The sequence below is a fragment of the Falco punctatus genome, assembly GCF_963210335.1.
Source record: "Falco punctatus genome assembly, chromosome: 6".
Lineage (NCBI taxonomy): Eukaryota > Metazoa > Chordata > Aves > Falconiformes > Falconidae > Falco > Falco punctatus.
The window spans coordinates 1,703,650-1,725,319 of NC_137585.1; the positions used below are offsets into that span (position 1 = coordinate 1,703,650).

Below are 21,670 nucleotides of genomic sequence, written 5' to 3' on the forward strand. Positions count from 1 at the left end.
CCTGAACCTGCAGGCTCTCCCATCAGCCTGCCCTTGCACCCACAGCCCTGTGAGCCCACCAACAAAGACTAGCAACAGTCTTCCATACCTCCTGGAGCTGTGTCCATCCATCTCCCCGCTCTTCCTCACCTCCATCTTTTGTTTCCTGCAGTCACCTACAGCGACAGGTACTCTGAAATCATCTTTTCTTCTTCTCCATTCACTCCTTGTTGCCTTTCCTCAAGTGGCTGGCTTGGTGCCATTAATGACCTGCTGGGCCCTTAATCTCTTCCACAGTTATTAACCAAGCCGCGTGAGGAAGGGTCAGGAATCAATGTGAATATGAAATCCAGTCTCCTCCAGGTCCAGGACAAGACTGTAAGAAAGGGCAGACAGAAAGGCCCCAATGACCTCATTCCATGCGAACCCCTCACCCCCCGCACTGCTAAACCCCAATTCCTAACATGAGACCTGCAGCACAAATAGCAAAAACTACGTGTATCCCATGGAAAAGAACTGGTGGTATAAAAATTACAACAACAGGAAAACTCTGACGGAAACATTTTGTGCAAATCTGGCTTCAAGTTAAAGTGATGCTGTTGGCACACCAGACCTGGCAGAGATCTAAATTCCACCAAGTCCTAGAGCCTGGTATCTCTGTCAGGCTCTGAGGACAGCTAGCGCTCAGCCTGAGCTTAGGCTGTGTGTGGATTGCCACCCAACTTTGCAGCCACGGTGTCTGAATCTTTGTGAAATGAACGTCAGGGCCTCAGCCCGTGGTCTGCTCGTTTGCCGACCACCGGCACCAGAAGGTGAACAGGGAGCTGTGCTGAACGCCAGAAGCTCAGCAGGTAGCCAGGGGATGCAAGGCTCTTGAAACACCAGCACTGCCTGGGGTCCCCCCCGGGGTCCCCCCCTCCCTCCTCCCTCACCCCAAAACTCATGACAGAAGTGGTCAAGCAGATGCCCCACCAGCAAGCGGCTCTTTCCCAATCTCGGAACCCTGGATGTGGGGGCACCTACGGGGCGCACGGCACAGCAGGGCAGCTGTAGCCATTGTGTCGAGCAATCTGAGGTGAAGAACAATTTCCTTATGACCCTAAATCTGGAGAGTGGTTTAACCTGGAGTCTACAAGCAAGCCATGCCACACCTGAAAGCTGAGAGGTCCACCAGTAACCTCAGGACCCCTGTCTTAGCTCCTAATCTAAGGAGTACACGTATTTCCTCCATGCAGGCTTTGGGCCTGACTACGAAGGCCAGCAACATTTTTGGTTGAATCTGGAAAATTCTGCCATGGGGGTTCCCAGTGTGGCTCTGTTGTGGATGGACAGGTGAGTTACCTACGGTGGCAGACTGCTGCTCCTCTATCTCAACTGCAACACTAGCTGCATCACCTTACAACTGCTCATTGCCATTGTGCACAAGGACACAAAAATATTCCTTGAAAATAAATGCAAACCATGGCTGGATAAACAACTCATAGCTCAATGTCACTTACTTCTCTGTGTTCCCAGGTCTCGGTGTGCCAGATATCCCACAACTGCAATACCATAGGCAGAAGACAATTGTTTTAATTGATTTTTATTGGCAGAATCCCCATCTGCAGATTGAAATTCCTGCATAAATGGTAAAACAGATCTCTTGGCAAAGGACAGAGAGATTGATTTAGCAATTGGGAGCTAAGAAAGAGGAGAAGAAACTTCCTCTTGAGGGAAGAAAACTGGGAAACAAATCTAAAACTACATTAGAAAACTCTTCTCCACAGGTACCAAAACAAAAACCAGTCAGACGCCCCACCTGCCTCCTTCCTCTCCCCCATTAAGGACCAAGGACTGAGAGGCAGGTATACTCACAGCAATTAGAATTAAGCAAACAAAACAAATTGGAGAGGTCACAAGTGTGTTACCCAAGCGTAAGAACAGGCCTCTTGCATCAGCATTTAGTGGGCCAGCATGTGAGAATGATGGATGGAGAGCCTGGGGGAAGGGAGATAAGGAAGTGTCCTCACTGCTGAAGCCCCCGTTGAGTTTGATTGGAATATGTGAGCAGGAGACTTGCAAGGAATATGGAGCTGATAATCAAAAACATGACAGGGAAACAGATGTTGCCTGCTTTGGAGACTCTCCTTGCACATTCAACACAATGGAAAGGGCTCAGATAATAAAACAGAGAGGATCCCAGCAAGAAATATAGCGTGCTGACACTTTTATGACCTGAGATGCTTACAAAATACAGAAATGGCGTTTTGTTTGCTTTCCATGCGCAGCTTGATATCACATGCTCAGCTCTCTCTGCTGCCACTCGGAGTCAGGAAGGACGATATATTTTCCTTTCCAGATAAACCTAGTGATTCTAGTCAGGTGCAGAAAGCAAATAAATTACATAAGAAGACTTTCTGTATCTATTAATCAAGAGGCTTGTCATTTTCCAGGCCTTGATCCACATGAAAGAGAGGAGGGGGAGGGGACCGAGGACGAAGGGAGGATGTGGAAGAAAGCAGAGAGAAGATGCTTGCTGGAGCTGCTTGAGAGGTTTCTCATAGCACGAAGGGCCACAGCATAGACAAACACACTGAAAAACAACTCCCTACCCTCTCCTTTTGGAGTTTTCCTCTGCAAGCCAAGGGGATGCAGTCCAAGAGGAGGAATGCACGAACCAGAAATATCCCATTATGCTTTTGCAGCAGTTGTTCTAACATTTCCTTCTTCTTTTGAATGTTGAGAGGAAAATTCCCTGCCGCTGATAAAAGGACACACATTCAACACCTTGCCTTCACGTACGTCCCCACAGGCCATGCCCCATGCTTCGAGGTGCCCTTCCAGCACCTAGCCAGGTATTTCTGGAGTATTTATGGCATTTTTGAGATCTTCCAAGAAAACAAACTAGAAAAGAATAAAATTACTGTATGGAAGGACTGAATTATTGCTGCAGCCCAAACATGAATCAGAATAATATCCCACATGGAAAACTGTCAGGAAAGTTCTTGAACCAGGAACCTGGTTCACAGCCAAAGAATAAATCTGGTTCTCTCTGAATCAACTGCCTGAGAAAATCTGTCTACACACTGCTAGATAGGCATGCAGCAACAAGATGGGCAAAGCAATTTTCTCTCTGAGGATTCTTACCAGAGCTAACAACCTTGGCTTGGGGAAGCTGGTCTCTCTACGTTCCCTCTACCATTTGTGACAAGAAAATGGCTTTTCCCAGAGGCAGCTTGGAGGACCGGAGCTTGGGCTCTTCTGCACTGCTTCCTGGAGCTGCCTGTACAACCGCGTGGCTCTCACCTGTCTGATTTCTGCACAGAAATGGGCAATGAAACAGTTAGTGCCCACAGCTGAAGTATTATTTTGCCCAGGGATGTGGTGGAATCACTATCCCTGGAAGTGTTTAAAGAACGCATGGATGTGGTGCTTAGATGCATGGTGTAGCGGTGGACTTGGCAGTCCTGGGTCCATGGTTGGACCTGATAATCTTAAAGGTATTTCCAACCTAAACGATTCTATGATTCTGTTATTGTGATTGCAGCAATGGTTCTAGTTTTGGTGTCCACACCCACGTGAGCATGGCAGAAATTGGAAGGGGTTCAGAAAACAATTTAATGACTAATACGAGATCAGGAATAACTGCTGTATAGTAAGGAAGGCAGACAGACGCAGCTTACCCAATCGGCACTTTAGAAGGGATTTCACCTTACCTACAAGTACCTATGTGGGGAAGAGGTATCTGATAAGGAAGTGGCCTTTATTTTAGCAAGAAGAGACTACAAGAGTTACAAATTTGGATTAGAAGGCATTTGTAATTAAACACTGAAATCACCTACTGGGAGACATGAGGGATTTTCCATTACAAAAATGCTTTACATCAAAACTGAAAAGATTTGCAAAGGATATGCTATAACTCAACCACAGGCTACTAAAGTAGCTAAAAAAAATTCTGAGTCCTTTTGTTTTATTACTTTGATCTTAAATCCTCTAGAGACCTACAGTTTTTTGCAACTTCCAATAACCTCTTAGTTTGTTGGCAGTCTCTGCACTTGGTAATATTATCAACATATTCAAGATCAACCAAAGATGATTCAGTAAGTTTTACTCCTACTTTAACATCTGTTGTCAGACAGTCAATGGGAACACTGAAAATACCGGCTAACAAACATTCTTCTGGCACATCGCTGTTGAAAGTGAGTCCAGAAGACATCCGTCAAGCCTTTCATAATTAATGGCAATGCAGTTAAGTTTCCTAACTGGATACCTTAACTCCTCAGGCTGGGGATACATCTCTAGATTTACATTCTGACTTGCTACATTTATACGTTCTGTGGGTCCTGATAGCTAGAACAGAATACCAACCACAAAACCTTCTTCTCATCTGCATTCCTTGTAGAGATATTTTGTTTGTCTATGGCCTCAAGTTGGACCAGGGGATGTTTAGACTGGATATTAGGAAACATTTCTTCACCACAAGGGTTGTCAGGAATTGGAACAGGCTGCCCAGGGAAGGGGTGGAGTCACCACCCCTGGAGGAATTTAAAAGATGTGTAGATGTGGTCCTTAGGGACATGGTTTGGTGATGGGACTCAGCAATGCTGGACGAGTGTTGATCTCGATGATCTTAAAGGTCTTTTCCAACCTAAATGATTCTATGATTTTAAGTGTTGCTCTCACTTTCATTATATTTCCTGTTCTGGAGGAATCCAGTTACTTAATTAATAAACCTCCCCTTTAACATTTTCTTCTGCCTTAGGAAAACCTTCATCAAGTACCTCCTGTAATATAATGCCAAAGTATTCACAGCATTAAAATGTATCCTCCCAATTCCTTTTCGGTTGGAGCTCATATAACGTTATCAAGAGGGGAACAGAGGAGCAGCTAATCACTGCATCGATCTGGGCATTAATAACCTTTACAAAGAGCTGAGAGGGCAGGTACAGCGGTGTTTGAGGACAGCCAGCAGCCAAGGTGTCCCTTAGCATGGCATCACTCCCCAAGACGGTGCAGTGTGAAGCTGACCTTGGCAATGGCATGCTGGCTTGCAGAGGACAACCAGGCTATGTGGTCTGCACTGCCCAGGCTCAGTGTGGCTCAAAGCGGCCCGCCTTTCCCCCAACATGTCGGGCATGCTCTTGAGATGCCTGCAGCATGAAGCATTCCCATTCTCTATTCGTTCTCTAATTACTGGTAGGTCTTGAAGTGCCAAGTGTTGTTCAAGATGGCAGGTAATTAATACATACCCTGTGAGACTCAGTAAGGTCCTCAATCTACAGATATCCGTTTTTCCAGTAATCCCAGCTCCTCGCTCAAATTTTCTTCCATTTTCTGTGGAGGTCCCTATTATTCTAAATGATTTTAAATTAACTAACAGGAGCTGGGATGGGAAGATGCATGATTTGCAGCATTAAAAAAATCATTATGCAAAATGTGTGAAGAATTTAGAGATGAGATATATAGATGAGATATAATATAGAGATATGAGACAGGGTAGCATCACAACGTGAATGTGTCAGTACAGTGAGCATCAGCTTCCAGGGCTGACCACACAAACCGGGGATTCCTTCTGGTTTAGGCTGTGCTATGCCATCACTGTTGACTATCAGTGGTTTGCAACAGAAGATGGCATTGAGGGTGGTTACACGTGATCACCTTCTGTTCCTGTTTCATCTTCTGGTAGGCCATAATGGGACCATCACACACCTGTGGAGCATGAGTGACGGGCTGGGAGGTGCCCATTCAGCTATGCATTTGCAATGGGTGGAAATTCTGCCACAAAATGGGGCCCAGGTGGAAAGCCTGTGAGAACCTACGGATAACTGTCACACACCAGGGTTGGGGTGCTGCACCCTGCTGAGCCCACACAGCTCCTCACGCTCTGAAACCGACGCAACCACCCGACAGAAGCAAATTACATCGTAGAACATAAGTTTTAATTCTCCACATTGTAGACATGTCCACCACACTAGATGTGGCTGTTTATAACATGTTGTCTTTCATTTTATTTGTTTTATACAGTAGGTACCCTATGCTGCTCAGGCATACCCCACCAAGAAAACCCCAACAACCTAGCATGGTTTTGCTCTGCATTTAATCTCCACTTTCCCTCTTCCACTCCAACCTTCACAACCGCAGCATGTTTTTTCCATGCTGCATGTACTGTGTGGTCCCAACAAACAAGGCTAACTAGGTCTCCTGACATCCATTTCACTTGTAGATTTTACTAGAAAGTAAAGACAAATTATCCGAAACATTTCTCTCTATACAAGTCCTGATACTCACCCTTTCCATACGCGCAAAGGCTTGATTTAAAAGTCCTTAAGTACTAAAAAATCCCCCATGTCTCTAAATAAGTTGCTTCAGTAGTTAGCTAACTCCACAGCTATGCACATGCTTCATATCCAGTCTCAATTTGACCAGATTTAGCTTTCAAACACCGGGCCTCTTGTGCCAAAGCTGTAACCCGTCATACAACATATGCATCCTATTGATTTTCAAAATCTAAATAGTATTTTTGTGGCCCAGCTCTTAAACCAATCCCTTGGGAGATTTAGCACCTCCACTATACAGATGGAGGTTGATGCCTTATTAATAAAGACTAATGCTAACAGAAATTTTTATAGAAGACTCATTTTTCTAGAGGAAGGGTTCATAAATGTGAAATGTGATTGGGCTGGAGCACCTCTGGATCTCACAGGTGTCTATTCCAAAGAGAACTAGCAGGCATTATTGTTGCTGATTCTGAAATTATCTTGGCTAACACGTGTGGATCCAGCACTAAGGAATCTTGAACTTTCTTTTTTTTCCTATTTTTTTGGTAGCTAATATATGTGAGATCTTTTCCAGCGTGATCGCAGGGGAGTGTGACCAGCCTGTCGCAGCAGTAAATACTCATCAGTCCACATGAGCCATAAACGATGAAGTTCAGAAGAGCACCAGATTCCCACTTATGCATCCAACAGACAGAATTCACATACTTCCACCCTGCGCATCTAATGTTCATTCCCAGATCAATATTTTCCTCACTTCTCAAGGAAACTAGCCATATCTGCACCCAGGTCCTCTGCTGGGAAACTACCCGGGCTGGGGACAACTGTTTTTGAGACTTCTTTCTGATCATGGAACATGATCTAACCGCATTTCAAAAATGCTTAATTCCTGTTTGTTTCTAGATTATGAAAACAAGTTCTGTCTGGTGTTTAGGGTACCTTTTACCAAGACACCTCGACCTTTTGGAATGACATCACATCTTAATAGACAGATTTCAACTGATGTACTGTCTACCACAGAACTGCAGAAAGGTCTGGAAAGGAAACTCAAGGATTCCCATCACCATTCATATGAAATTTGGTGACGTGGTCTTCTTTACAGTGAGAAAATGTCATCCTGGTCAGTTCATACAAGTGGAAGCTAAGTGTGATGCAATCCTTAAATGTATGTCCATGCAGAAGAGATTTCCAGCAAGACAGAAGAATGTAAAAGGGAACCCAGTGACCAGAAACTGAAGGAAGAGAATTTCAGACAATAAATAGGGTATACATTCTTGTCCATTGAAAATAGCCATTGAAGCCACTTACCCAAGCAACTCTTCACCAGTTGAGATTTTCAAATAAAATAAAAAAGAACTTATTTCTAAAAGCTCATTTAGAGATAAAGCAGAAGATACTGTTCTATTGATAGAACCACCAAGTGCAATTGCTTGGCCTATCTTATGGAAAAGCCTAGACTGTAAGTACTGTAGTGGTTCCTCTGGGCTTTAAGATCTCTGAAAACATCATCAGTGCCTTGTGTTCACAGGGGCTTAGTCTTTATTTTACCTCTTCTGTTTTTAATAGGTTGATTTTCAGCTTTTAGCCACATGCAGCTTCTTTATGTCTAAGTGTCTCTCTTCTTGTGTTGAGCAGCTTCCTTCTGCATACAGGGCATCATCAATGGAAAAAAATTGCTCTTTTTAAAAAATACTTATCCAGACAGAGAGCAAAATGTGGTTCTATTTAGCCCACTGAGATGATGACATTTTCCTCTCACATAGCTTTCTCAGTAAGTGAGGTTTCAACATCCTCCTTTGACAGAAGCGGGAAAACAAACTTTCAGAGAACCTGCCGAGATCTCACCAGCTGGCAGATCCCCACTGAAAGTGGGTTGGAAAGCTCACTTTGGCTTCCTTGGGCTACAAAAGGGCTGGTGGGTGTGGGAGTGATGAGTGACCAAGGGGGTATGGTTTATGTTCAGAAAACTTAAAACATGATTGTACGGGGGTGGGGGTGATGTCTTTATTAGTGCCTGGATGGGTTAGACATTAAAAAAAACTAAGGGAGATAGAACGTGCAGTACCAGTGAAATCAAAGTGTGGGCACTGTACATGACAATCAAGAAGCATTTCTTCCCAGCAAGACCTATCATTTTTAGATTAATGTGGACTCCTGAGCTTTGCTGGCAAGGTCAGGAGAGGCCCTACATCCCAACAGTTCAGCGCCTCATTCCCTGCATTGTGCTGCCTTACATCAGTTGTCAATGTGCAAGCCCATGTGAAACACATGTAAAATGTGATCACTCATTTTTGACGTGTTTCACTTTACGTCCTGGCCGCAACGTAGCAATGGATGGTTCTCCATAGCCTAAGGAGCTTTCACAAAAATAAAACCATTCTTCTTCCTCCCCATCCACCTCCTCCCCAGTAATTTCTCCACCTAAAGATTCAAACAGTGAGCATGTGAGAGACACAGCTTTTCTGACTGGGTGAGAAATGTGACATCCAAGTTTTGTTCGTTTTCTGTCAGGGTCTACAGCTTATCTAAACAGTTTGCAATTACCCCAACTAACACCTCTGGGAAGCCAGAGCTAAGGTTGCATATGCCGCCTGTCATTTAGGAGCTTGATAAAAATATAGATAACGTTGCTTAAATAAAATGAATCTGAATTGTAAGAAATGGGAGGTAAGATTACAGATAAAATATGTTGGGAAGGACAGAAATGCAGAGTTAGCAGGGAATGCAGAGTTCTCTGGAGTATGGCTTTGAATATTGTGTATCTACACAGGAGATCACAGCACCTGTTAAATTTAATACGTATTAAATCTTGTCATATCTTATATATCTGGGCAAATGTAGCATACCTTCATATTTTACTGGCAGCTTACAACTCCCAGATTTCAGTTTATGTTACATAAAGTATGTAGTCAATTCCCAATGAAAAGCTGATTTAAAGGGCACCACTGGGGATTGTAAGGAGATTAAATTGTTTTAATATTTTCAGTACATGGAAGGGGGAATTTAAATGGGAAGCTGGGAATCCTTGTTCCTTATGTGAAACGTAAAGGTCAAGATTTTGCCATAGATACAAGAGCTGGAAGATAGTTTCTGGTTGCATAGATGTCCATGTGTCCTGGATGGGTGCTTGAGTTGTCCTTAAATCACACACAATGCACACTGATGGCTCACCTTGTCAATGTACGGAGGGGCTGCAAATCTGTGTGGGTTTTTTTCATTATTATAAATGGGAGATGTGCAATGAGACAAAAGCAGATGAAAGGTTGTCGAGATCTTGAACTTTCTGGGGGTTTAGATTTTTAAGTTACCTCATTAAATTTCCCTTTAACCCTAGTTATTTTAAACTGTAATCTTTCACCATTATTTTTCATTCTTCACATATGAATAATATTTTTTATTATTTTAATCTAATTTAGATTGTTGGAGCGCTGTTTTTTCTGTGGAAGAAATGTCACCTCTTTCTAGAATAAAACTAATCTTGTGCAAAAGCCAGTGCAAGACCTAATTTAAATACCAGTGTGGGACATGAGGACTATGCTGGCTGCAGTGGTCAGATTCTGCCCTTATGGTCACACTGTTCTCCTCACAGCGCTGCATCATGCTGCCCATCATTGCCAACTTGTCCATCACAAAAAATTCATGCAAGCCTTGCTTCTAGGTTAACCCCTCACAAAGCTCTAGCTATAGGGTGTATATAGCATTATACACACTACTCGTGAGTTACCACAGTTTTTGAATGAGAGCAAAGGAAACAGGAGCAGGAAAGGATGGAGAGTTTCCTCTCCACTCTACTCACTCCCATGATAAAACAAAACACATCCTATGCTATTTTATGCTTTTTTTTTTTAGCATAGTCTATACCCTGTCAAAGCACTATTTCCTCTACTTCTGATAGGAACTGAGCACGCCAAGAATAAAAATCACACCCCTAGCTTACTGCTTGCATGGGGAGAGAGCACCTGTGACCTGAGAAGCTCAACGACAGCTGACAAAGCCTTCTGAACCTTTGGCTTGATGGCATTATCATGGAGGAAAACTGGATATACACAGCTCCAATGACCTCCGCAGTGCTTATCACTGCTTGGGGAAATTGCCCCGCACCCACTGAGAATTCAACGTATGCTATATCCAAGAAGGGAAGCTACAAAAAATGTTACGTGTGTCACAGCTGGCTGAGGTGGGCTTCTTTAGGCTCATAAAAATCGGCAAGCGAAGTCCTTACGGCACCTGTAGGGTTTTATTCAGCCTAGCTAATAAACTTTTGCCAAACTAGTCATAGGCACCAGTCATTGATGAAATTATCTGATTAAAAAACTGTAAAATAGGACTACAAAAGATATTGGTGTAAATAATTAACATATTTGCCTGGAAAAACATTGTTAGGAGTTAATAAAAACTATTCATAAATCCATACTGAATTTAACCATTCTACAGAGATTTTTTGTGAGGAGGACAGGAAAAAAAAGAATTTCAACATTTTCTTGATAAGAACTTTGATTTTTCTACAAAATATGTTGTTTTAAAATGGGACTACAGTTAGTATTCTTAAGAATAAAAACCAATTCACAAAATTGAAATTAATTCTCTGCCTTGGCACTGCACAAAAAAAGCATCTTGAAAGAATTTTTTATTTTTCTGGGGAAAAAAGACCAATTTGTATTGGAAAAAAAATATTATTTCAGTATTATCAACTCAGAATTCAAACTGAAAAACCACTTACTGATAAAGCACTAATGTGACACATTCAGCAACCAGCACTCAGTAAACGGTTGTAAAAAAGGTTGGCATTGACAATGGGTGGCGTTGGCGCAGTTTGGTCAGCGCTCTGCCGGGCTCATAAGCCTCTGTTCCTGCGACTGAGAGGTAACGGGTAATCACACGGGAGGTTCTCCTTCGGAACACATCATAGGTCCATCAGGCAGGGAAGGGGGAAAGACGACCGACCGAAAAGAACTGCCCCTTTTACTCATTTTACTCTGTGTGTACCTAGAAGAACCAGAAAACCTAGAGTCGGTGGAGAAAACCTATGGTCTTGGCAGATCTGGAATTTTCCAGCCCATGTTGCTTTTGAGTCATGACAAGCCCCAAAAAAAGTAAACAAAAAAAAAGGCAAAAAAAAAAAGACAAAAAAATTTAAAAAAATCTGTTTAAAATAATGCATCAGTTTCTATATGAATCCAAAACTGCCTCATCCAATTTGTCTCATATTTTCCAGAAAACTTCTGCTCTGACATGAGATCATATATATGAAATGTAAGACAGACTGGGTTGCAGTTTTGGCAAAGCTGGGGAGGAAGACAAATTGGATTGTATTTCTAAAAAGAGAGTTAGGGTCTCATCTTTGAATTATCACCTATTTAGGCAAGTCCTGCCACTCGTGACACTCTAATCGTTAGAAATTATTAAAAGCGCAGTAAATATGTTACTGGGAACTACTTTGCCCTGGCAAAGAGATCACAGAGCATGTAGGAGGAGGAGACGTAAGGAAAACAAGGATGTGTGGGGAGACCACAGAGAATAAAGAGGAAGGAGTTACAAAAAGCTTGTGAGGATGCTGTGTGCAAGGAAGAGCTGCCAGGGAGCGCAGGGGACTGTGGTGTAGGAGTTTAAGGACCACAGGGGACGGTGAAGTACAGAAGGGGAAAAACAAAGAGATGTTGAGACTGGGGAGGTGAAGAGCCTCCTGAGGAAAGAGAAGGAAATAAAATGTAATTTTCCCGGAGTCATCTCAAATCAGAGAGGAGGGAAAGACAGTTTATGCTGTTGCTGGCAAAAAAAAAAAAAAGTAAAAAAGTGGATGGCCTAATCACTTGGGTGGACTTGGACTTGGGACACCCATCCTCCAAGCATTTGTACTGCAGGAGAGCTCCAGCACCACCGCCCACCTTGCTGCCAGCTCCCTCTGCACTGCAGGGGAACTACCATCGCTCCCCGGCCAAATGCACCCCTGTGCAGGTGTTGTTAATGGTAAACTATGCTTTCAACGTAACCCCAAAGCAGCTTACACTGTTTGAAACATGCATAAGGATACCTGGGCTACAGAAAATCAGGTAAGGTCATCCAGTTGTGCTTTCAGTGTACTGAAGGTCACCACCTTAAAGACATGAAACACTTCAAAATAAAATAAATAATGATAAACTACAGCACCCAGTAACAGTCTGCCACAAAATAATTCTGAGCTTGAACATCCCCCCCCCCAGCTCCTGTCTTAAACCCCTTTGAATGCCTCGGGATAATGGCTTTTATTACTTTTTGTCCTGATTTCATTTTTCCTTTGCAAAGAAGAAAATCTCTGTTACTTTTGGAAAGACGCTGGAGGGAACCTGAGGTGTCGTGGCGCTCACTGCCAGAAGCACATCTGAAGGCAGCCTACTTGGCAGGAGGAAAGCGACTGGCCCTGCCTGTCAGCTGCATGTGTTTCCTGGTCTTTCTTCTCCCTAGCATTACCACATGTCCCAAAGTACGCTACAAAGCATTCACAGGAACTGCAGGCTTCCCACCCAAACAAAAACGCCAAAACCAACGCTGCAGTTCAATGTGCACGGCGAATTATGGAGCCCGGAGGTGGGTTGCTGCTCCACAGCTGACACAAGTGGTTAAGACATTTGAATTTTGCACTTTTTTTACGGGCAAGGGGGAGCAGGGAGGAGGTTTGGTTTATTTTTTCCCCTCATCACTCTGCCTTTTGAGGGGAGAGCCAGGACTATGGGCATTTAGGTGATGTCATCTGCTAGACAGCTGCCATATGGAGAACATGAAATGGAAGTTTTCTACCCAGCTCCTGGCAAACCTGCAGCAGATGCCATGTGACTGCTCAAAGCAGGACGCTGAGATGCAACAGGCATGATCCTCATCCTGTAAAACATTCCAAGGGGCCACTGGCGCAACCCAGGCGGCGGATCCGTGGGCAGATGTTTCATCCCAGCAGCTCTCTTGCAGCCTGCGTCTCCTCCAAGGGCTGGTGTCCAGGGAAGGACTACATTGGCTGAAAGCAAGCAGAACACAGGGCCTTAAAATGAACATCCCAAGTCACCAAAGCAGGCAAAAATCGCACCATGTAATCCTTTTAAAATATTTACCAGCCCTGTCTTAAAGTTTGTTCAGCTTCCAGTTTCCATTATTCCTACCGATGCTTTTCCTCATTCTCCCAATTCACAGCACACATTTGCTCAGAGCCATTTGTTCTTGTGCCAGGATGGTCACTCTGCTTGGATTGCTCTGCTGTACCCCACTGCTTGGCCCTGGATTATGCGTAGGGAACATTAGCATCTTCTTCCTGGTCTTCTGCACGGCTGAGTCAAAAAAAACCAAGTTGTCTTGGTGTCCACACGTAAGACAGGCTTCCTATTCACAGACACTCCAGCAGGCATCCTCGGCAAATTTACCTCCAGTTCAGCCTTTGCCAGGCACGAGCTGTGTACTCACTGAACTCTGCTATCACAATAGTACAGAAATGTCTCAATACACTCTAGGATGAGGTTTGTTTTCTCCACAGTCATAGTGCACCAGTGACTCACAGCCAACCTGCAAGCAAGCAAAACCTCTTACCTCGCTCTGCCCTCCCCTCTCTACGCACCAACATTCATGGCCAGCTGCTTTTTCCTGGGTCAGTCATGACCTTTTCTGTGCTGACGATGTCTCCAGCTCCATGCCATCAGCAAAAGCTGCATTGCTTTCTCACGTTTTGTACATTACTGAAACCAGCCGATGAGATCCGTCCCACCTTCACAGGCTCCCACACCGCTCCTTACCCAAGAAGGTTTGTCCTGGGAATCACTAGGGTTTAGGTACAACATGGAAAGATGTCCAGCCAGAGAACCCAGAGTCCAAGAGAGAAGGGAACTTGAACTACGGACCCTGTAATGCAATAGAAAAGCTTATTTTAATAATGAAAAACATTTCCAAAAAAAATCAAAATGAAACATGATTTGGGGATGTTGAAATGTTGTGTTTATATGAAGATGTCAAAAAAATTTACCTTTCTAGGTAAAGCCTTTCAGAACTTCCACTGCAGAAAAGCGGATGGTCCAAGCATTTGATATGCTAATGTTCAGGCAATTTTTAGAAAAATGTATTACCTAAATATTTCTTTCCGTTCATTACTAAAATTCAAAATGAAGGTCACTTTTGGATCAGCCACATCAGACTCAGAGAGATTCAGCTGGAACACAAATGTTAATATATTTATGCACCAAATTAGACAGGTGACAGTTGGCACAGTTATCAGTTCATAAGCAAAAACAAAGCGAAAATGCAGGCTAGACTGCAAGGCTGCTCATCAAGAAAAACACTCCCTATCAAAATTACGGATTTTGCAATGAGGAGTAGTATCTGTTGGGATTACAACCTTATTCTCTGTCATAGTAGTTGAACTTTTAACTTGCTGGAGCAAATTGAGAAAAGAGCAAATGTCTGTACCTGTAGCACCCCTTTTGTTGCTCTAGCACTTAAAACTCACGGAATTCAGCTGGTTATTCTCACATCTGCCTGGGTTCTCATGTGGCGTTCCCCACTAGCGTTAATCTGAGTGGGAATCAGCCACGATTTCATCTTGAATTTGAAATAATACAACAAAAAAAACCTACATGAAACTATAGACATAGGAGAAGAATTCTGGAAATATGTTTTCTGGCTTTAAAAACTTTCAGGGTTTTTAAACAAAGTTTTCCAAACTGACTTTGCAGAAGAATCAAAACGCATCAAATTGGCTTCTGCAAAATAAAAGCAAAACGTCTTTTGAATGGGCAGGTTGGCATCTCTTATTTTAATTTCCCACGTTTTGCTTTTTCGTTAGGAGGCTATGTCAAAGTGAAAATGCTGTAGATACTATAGACATGATCTATGACGCAGAACAATATTTATAACATGCCTTTAAAGTTATGTAATGCTGAGAACAGAAATGCAATTAAAGTAGAGAGGAGAGGAGAGGAGAGGAAGTTCTGCACTCTGCAGAGCGTGCTGTCTCATCTTTTAAACGATGCAACATGATGGAAACCAATAAATGTTTCTGCAGAGGTGACTGGTTTCTTGTATGATGTATTGATATGGGAGGAGTTGATCTCAAAGATGCATTTTTTTCAAAATCAATTTTTCAAATTCATTTGGGGAAAACAATGACATTTTCATTTTCTTTGTAAGAAAACTATGTGCTATCTTCCCCATATGTTCTCCGAAGAGTGCAAGCAAAAGAGGGCATTTGGAAGTTATTTTCTAGTTTGTACTAAATTATTTCATGTGTTTCAAAAATAAAAAGCCATGTTTATGTGCACGGCTATATTGCAGAGAGCCAGACAGCTTCTCAGAGATGGGAACCCAAGATGACAGTGGCATCAGAGACTTTCTCAGGGTGCCAGCTACACCAGAGAGGTGGCTTGTTTTCCACTGACAGAGTAGAGGTAATTAATTTCCTCATTTCACTTTCACAGAGATATTTTTTTTTTATTTGCTTTTCATATAGCAACTTAAATATTTATCTCTCACTAGTTCCCATCTGCCACATTCCCCTCCATGCAACTGTTTGCTTGTGACTGATAAGTACCAGAAATGTGCCAAGTATTCACCTGTGTTAAATGCCCATAGGATACCAGGTATCAGAATTGTTAACCCTTCTCAAAACATATAGAATGTAACTTCAGGGCCATATCCCAAAAGTTCCTCGCCACAAAGCTGCCCACAGATCTTTGCCTTCTAGTGCTCCGAGCAGAGGGCAGATTGATCAGAAGAGCTGTCACCATGCAGCCATGTAACCAGCGGTGCACAGCAGTGCCAGCAGCACTGATGACATCCCCATCGAGAGACGTTCCCCTGCATCCCTGAAGAGTTGTGGCCTGGGTAACTCATGCCGCTGTGCCTCTCCAGCACGGTGTCCCAGATAACTCCTTCACGCCCTGCCACAAAGGACTGGTGGTGAGAGAGATGCTGTGCAAGACAAAAGTCTGACAGCTGGGGAGAAGAGAGGCACCAAGTAAACCATTTACACTGCAAATCTTAATTTCTGGGGACATGTCGACTCTCTATGGAAAGAATCCAAATTCCCTGGGGAAATGCCCAAATCAAATAAAAATTCAACACTTTTCAACCAGCTCTAGCATACAAACAAAACAAGAGGGTGAAAAAATGAAAATGCATCCAACTGCAGTAATTTGGAAGTGGTTTATGCTCATTATTATCTCATTTGCTTGATTTTCTTTGGGGGGCTTGACCTGTTTGGGAATATGAATTTTGCCTTCCCCTGTATCAGAAGAGCAGGGTGTATACAAAGGGAAATGCAGACCAAAGCCTGATGACACAGAAAGGAGAGATGGCACAGAAATGGAGCAGAGGAAAGGAACGGGGTAAGGAATGTGCATGAAAAGTTGAGAAGGCTGCTGGTTATCAATACCAAAATAATATCCAGCAACTGAGGGTCACAGCCTGAAGACATCACACAAGGTGATGGAGAGAGCACTGGGGATCACAGGCAAACCCGGCTGGTTTTCCTCCCACTTCTTCTATCCTCCAAGGCACAACAGCTGCAGGTGAGGGTGTTGTATCAGGTTTGGAGTCCTATCTAGACCGTTCCCATGCACCAGTTTTACACAGCAAAATATAACCAAAATTTTATTCTGGGAAGTCTCTGCGTATATAATGCACATGTGAACTTTCCAGAGATAGGGCTCCATAGATCACCCTCTTCTGTATCAGGTGAGGAGGGTCCTGAAGGCACCTGGACTCATTCGCAAGACCATGTACAAGGATAATTAAGCTCCTGTATATTCACGCCTATGTAAGGGGAGGCAGATTATTGCTGATCACAAAGTCAGCTCCCCACACATTTTAAAATCTGATCCTTCTGCTAAGCCGCTCAGACCTGGCAAGCCCGTCTCTTCAAACCCAACCATGTGCCCTCAGCTGAAGCAGTTCAACATGCGAGGGCATCACCAACGGCTACACTTGTATTTCTCCCTCACAGAAGCACCAGAAGTGGACAGAGTGGGACTTTTGCAATAACAGCTTCAGAAATGTGAACATTTATAAAAGAGAAACTTGAGGGGAGAAAGCTCAATTGAGCCTTTTAGCATGTCACACCAGCCTCACGTGAGATCCTCTCCAAAATGGATATAAATGCATCAAAATGAACAATGAATCACAGCAGGTTAATTGTGATGAAAATGTTCTTGCTGTAGTTATTTGTTATTACAGCTTGATTTTGGACAGGATCTTATGAATTCTGACCTATTTTTTTCCCTCTCCAGCTATATAAGACTATGCCACACTCAGAACTGGGATCAGGCTAGTTTCTTATGGGTATAATTAGTTATTTAAGGAGCAAATATAGAAAGCAAAGGTGTTCTTCTGACTGAGGCAAGCTTCAGTGACCCAAGGATTAGCCAAGTGAGGACCGAGCCATGTAGATATCCATTTGGACCCTCCTACCAGGGTGCCAGAATAACATTCTGTGCTCTTCCAGGAGTCTGGACACAAGCCAGTGCCAACAAACCGTAGGAACAGAAAGACAAGCCACATTTTACAGAGCCGAGCTTACCCCACCACACTGCAGAGGTTTTGAGTAACCAGCAAACGCATCCAGTGACTTGGGGTGTGAAGTCAGGGCTACTGCTGTATTAGCCCTGCCTCATTAAGTCTGCACTGGGAAAGAAAAGGGTGCGCACAATATTTTTAACATTTCCTTTTCAAAAGCCTAGAACTGAGAAAAGAGAAGAAAAACAAACACATGCATTTTTGAACAACCAACAAAAGCTGACAAATCCCAGCCCTAAGCACTGAGAAATGGCACTCTAAAATTTGGAGGTTAGGTTTTAAGAGGAATACGTGAATAGCTCAAAGAAAATAAGATTATTTTGTGGAATCTTTCATTTTCAGTAAAAACCCTCCTTTTTTTATTTCACAAAGTGAAGTTTGGATGGACATTTTTTTAGCTAGCTCTCCTTGCAATCAGATATATAGCTCTAAGACCAGGCACATGGGCTCATTTTGCTAGGACCCTAGCAAAATATAAGCTCTTCTTTGACTTCATGGAAATGAAAGGAAGCCAACTTCTTACGTTAGACTTTTGTTTCCCTCCTTTCGCTCTTCAGGACAAATGAAGAGTTCTGAAAAATGAGCTGAACTAAACGCATGCACTCTCAGAAAATTGACACAAGACATGCATGCTGTGGTTCCAGAACTGTAGGTCATTATATCTGGTAATACCTCACAGAAAACTTCAAAACAACAGTCAGAAATAATGTTTATCAAACACTCCCATTTTTGCATTGCTCTGCTCCTGCTAAAAGAAATACGGATATTTGCATAAAAACTGCTTTGGTCTTAATTTTGTTCTTTTAAGACACAGGCGTTCTGCTGTTTAGTTCTCACTGGGATTCACAGATTTCTTCTGTGAATCCCCAGTCCACATCACCAATAGTGATGTGCTAATTTTGGACTAGAGTTCTGCTACTTGGGCAAAGATCAAAAAAATAAGAGGCTATTTTCTTGCAAGTACTTGGAGAAGTGTTAAAACCTGGAGCCAGAGGGAGAGCATGCAGGTCAACCAGTGGGCTGCTAGTTCTGCCGCCCTGCCAAGCTCACATTTGTTGTAATGTGAGTTGTAATGGGGACGGGCCAAGCAGACTGGGGCCACTGGGGCCAGGTCCAGATGCAGGGGGAAAACCAGACTCTGCCCAACAAGAGCTTAGGCTACAAATGCCACCAACATCCCTGAAATCAGATTAACAGAATTGTCTGTATCCACAGAAGAGGTTTTGGGGGTTTTTCTCTTAAAATGATCTGGGTTGTCTAAGTTCAGTAAGCTACTGGAACATAGTGTCATGGCCTTCACCAGAGCAGTCCCTTTCATCTTAATGGACTGCTCACAGGCTACGTGGCGTATTTAAGAATGCTCCAAATTGAAGTTTAGAACATCCCCTCTCTGTGCTCCCATTTGATATCTGCTCCAGAACACCGCGCCTGCACAGTGATGTCACTTCTCCATAACTGGTTTGTCTCTAACATGTAAGAAATGTTAAATAAAACATCCTTACAGGCATTTTGCAGGCTGTGAAAAGAGACTGGCAGTAGATGGTTCCATACCCAGTACCTTAGGTGCCACCACCTGCTCTGCAGCAAGAACATTCATGGAAATCAAAGGCAAGATGGTAAATGTGTTTAAAATGTAACTTCACTACAAAATTCTTCTTAAGTCTTGCACTGGGGGAGAATGAAACAGAACAGGATCTTATTCCTTTTGTATAGCAACCCATCCTAGCACTGTAATTTTCATTTGGGTTATCTTCCTTCAGGTTATTTTCAAACTCTGAGTTCATTTAGAGCTGGTACCCAGATGACCCCCCTCTCCCAGCCATGCAGGCTGGAGTTCACTGGCTACAGGGCAGGTGCAGCACCTGCAGATGTAGCATGACCTTTTCCAGATACTCAAAGAGCACATCCATCAGGAAAACGATCCTGTTCACAAAACACACAGTGACACTGTGGAACTCATTGCTCCAGGAAACTGGCACAGCTCAAAACCTAACAGCAATAAAAAAGGACGGGATAGTTATGTGGCTCTCAAGAACATCCACAGTTGTCACAGGCAATGACAGCAAACATTTTGTGTTTGAGGGCTTACGTCGCTTCCTAACTCCTGAAGATCTGGATGGCACTGGACAACAAGGTCAAATTAGCCTCTTCTCACCCACTGCGCCACAGGATCCTCAAGCCTTCCTCTGAAGACCATTCTAGATCATGTGGGCTCTTGACAATGGACTGGATGGGCAACAGTCGAACAAGGTCATCAATTTCCACTTATCTATACAACAGAAGAAGGGAGAGGGGAGTTCAGTTGCTCGATGTTTTCCCTTCTTCACCCCTTTCCGTTGAGATTTGCTAACAGCTGCCAGGTCCTTCAGTGCCTCTCACCCACAAAGCTCAAAGTGCTCTCTGTAGAGGTTATGTCCTGCCATCACCAGCCTAGAAAAGGATGTCAAAAGAGCTGAAATTACTTTTGTTAGCTGTCGCCCAGCAGCTGAGGGTAAGAATCAAGAAGAAAACCCTGACATGTTTCTAGACCTTCATAACTTTGCAGCCATGCTGGTATTTTCTTGTTGAGTGCGCGTGTCAAGATTCTACCCACTGTAGGCTGGTATCCAGCCTGCTGCTTTCTTCTAATCAGACTGGCTTCTCGCGTTGGGATTGTGGTGGGCTCTGCTTTGAAATGAGATGCCTGAAAATGGTTGACACCTGTAGTCCTCTGGCTCTTGGGAAAATCTGTTAACCTTCAAGAAAAGTCTTGGAGAGGAGGGACTTTCAAGTTTTACAAGATGGTGAAGTTCTCTTTGGTTCCTTTAAAAAGCATTAGCAAAGGTCAGATTAACAAGTCAACACTGAAACTAGATACAACCAAGTCTCCCAAAATTGATGCAGAAAAGAAAAGAGGTGGGTGGGGACAGGGTGTGGGGGAGAAAGGCCCACAACACAACATTGGCTCTGATCCTTTCCCCCTTGTTGGGCCTGGGGCACACTTGATAAGGTGAAGGGAAATTGTAAAATTAGACCTGGCAACCTACACAGAGAGGCCCAGTGCAAAGCCCTTGGCCTGAGGCAAGCTGAGAAAGTTGAGGAATTGTGGGGGAAAGGGGACTTGGCAGGCTAACTTCCTGTGGCTGCATCCAGGGCTAATTAGTTTTCAGTGTTCTGTGTGTGTTTGAATGGAAATGAGCCAGCACTGAGAGGCACGGGGTGAGGAAATCAAAAACACATGCACCGAAAAGGAAGAAGGGGGGGCGGGGGGGGCGGTAGGGAAGGGAAGAAAAAAAAAAACAAAACCTGTCCTTTTTAGCTACATTTTCTTTTTCGGGAGGGGATCTCATCATTTTGTTCCATGAGCACTAAATCACCCTGGCTCCCCTGTCTATCACATCTCACATCTGCTTCAGAACTCATTAAACATCAAAAGGCCTGCCCTATCAGTTCTGCTTAGTTAGAAGTCTGAGTTACTAGAGTCCTAACCAGGGAAGATTTTGTATGTTTTTAATAATAGCTTAAGGAACTTCTTAGCACCCCATAAATTACTTAATGCAACAAACTCTTCCTGTGGACCAGCAAATGTTTTACAGAGGAGTTGAATGCTGCCTTAACATGCTTGTGGTCAGTCCAGAGTTACATAGCAACCTGCTTAAATGAACCTTTAATGCACGTTTCAGTTTAGGAATTGTTTTCCCATGTATCCTCTCCCGCCGCTAGCCCACTCTCATTTTTACTGCCGCTCTAATTTTATATAACTACATTATAACTTGTATTTCCACAGCATTTTGATCCTTGAGGACTCAAAGTCAATCATTAAAGCAGCGATCAGAACGCTGCGGCACCAATGAAACCTGCCTACCTCTGCCAAACCCCTTCCCCCACCCCAAACACACATGGACGGTGCCCTCCACTGCCGCATGTGCCAGGCAAAC

General features: G+C 43.5%; 1 protein-coding gene across 1 annotated transcript in view; it reads right to left on the reverse strand.

Moving 5' to 3' along the window:
* The window catches only part of HAO2 (hydroxyacid oxidase 2), a 107,991-nt gene that overhangs the window by 40,167 nt on the left and 46,154 nt on the right, over positions 1–21,670 (reverse strand). Inside the window, exons 2-4 of the mRNA XM_080391115.1 lie at positions 19,843–20,022; positions 12,265–17,919; positions 130–2,719 (exon numbers count right to left, since the gene is read on the reverse strand). The gene's annotated coding sequence lies outside the window, so the exon portion shown is untranslated. The remainder of the gene's footprint in view (positions 1–129; positions 2,720–12,264; positions 17,920–19,842; positions 20,023–21,670) is intronic.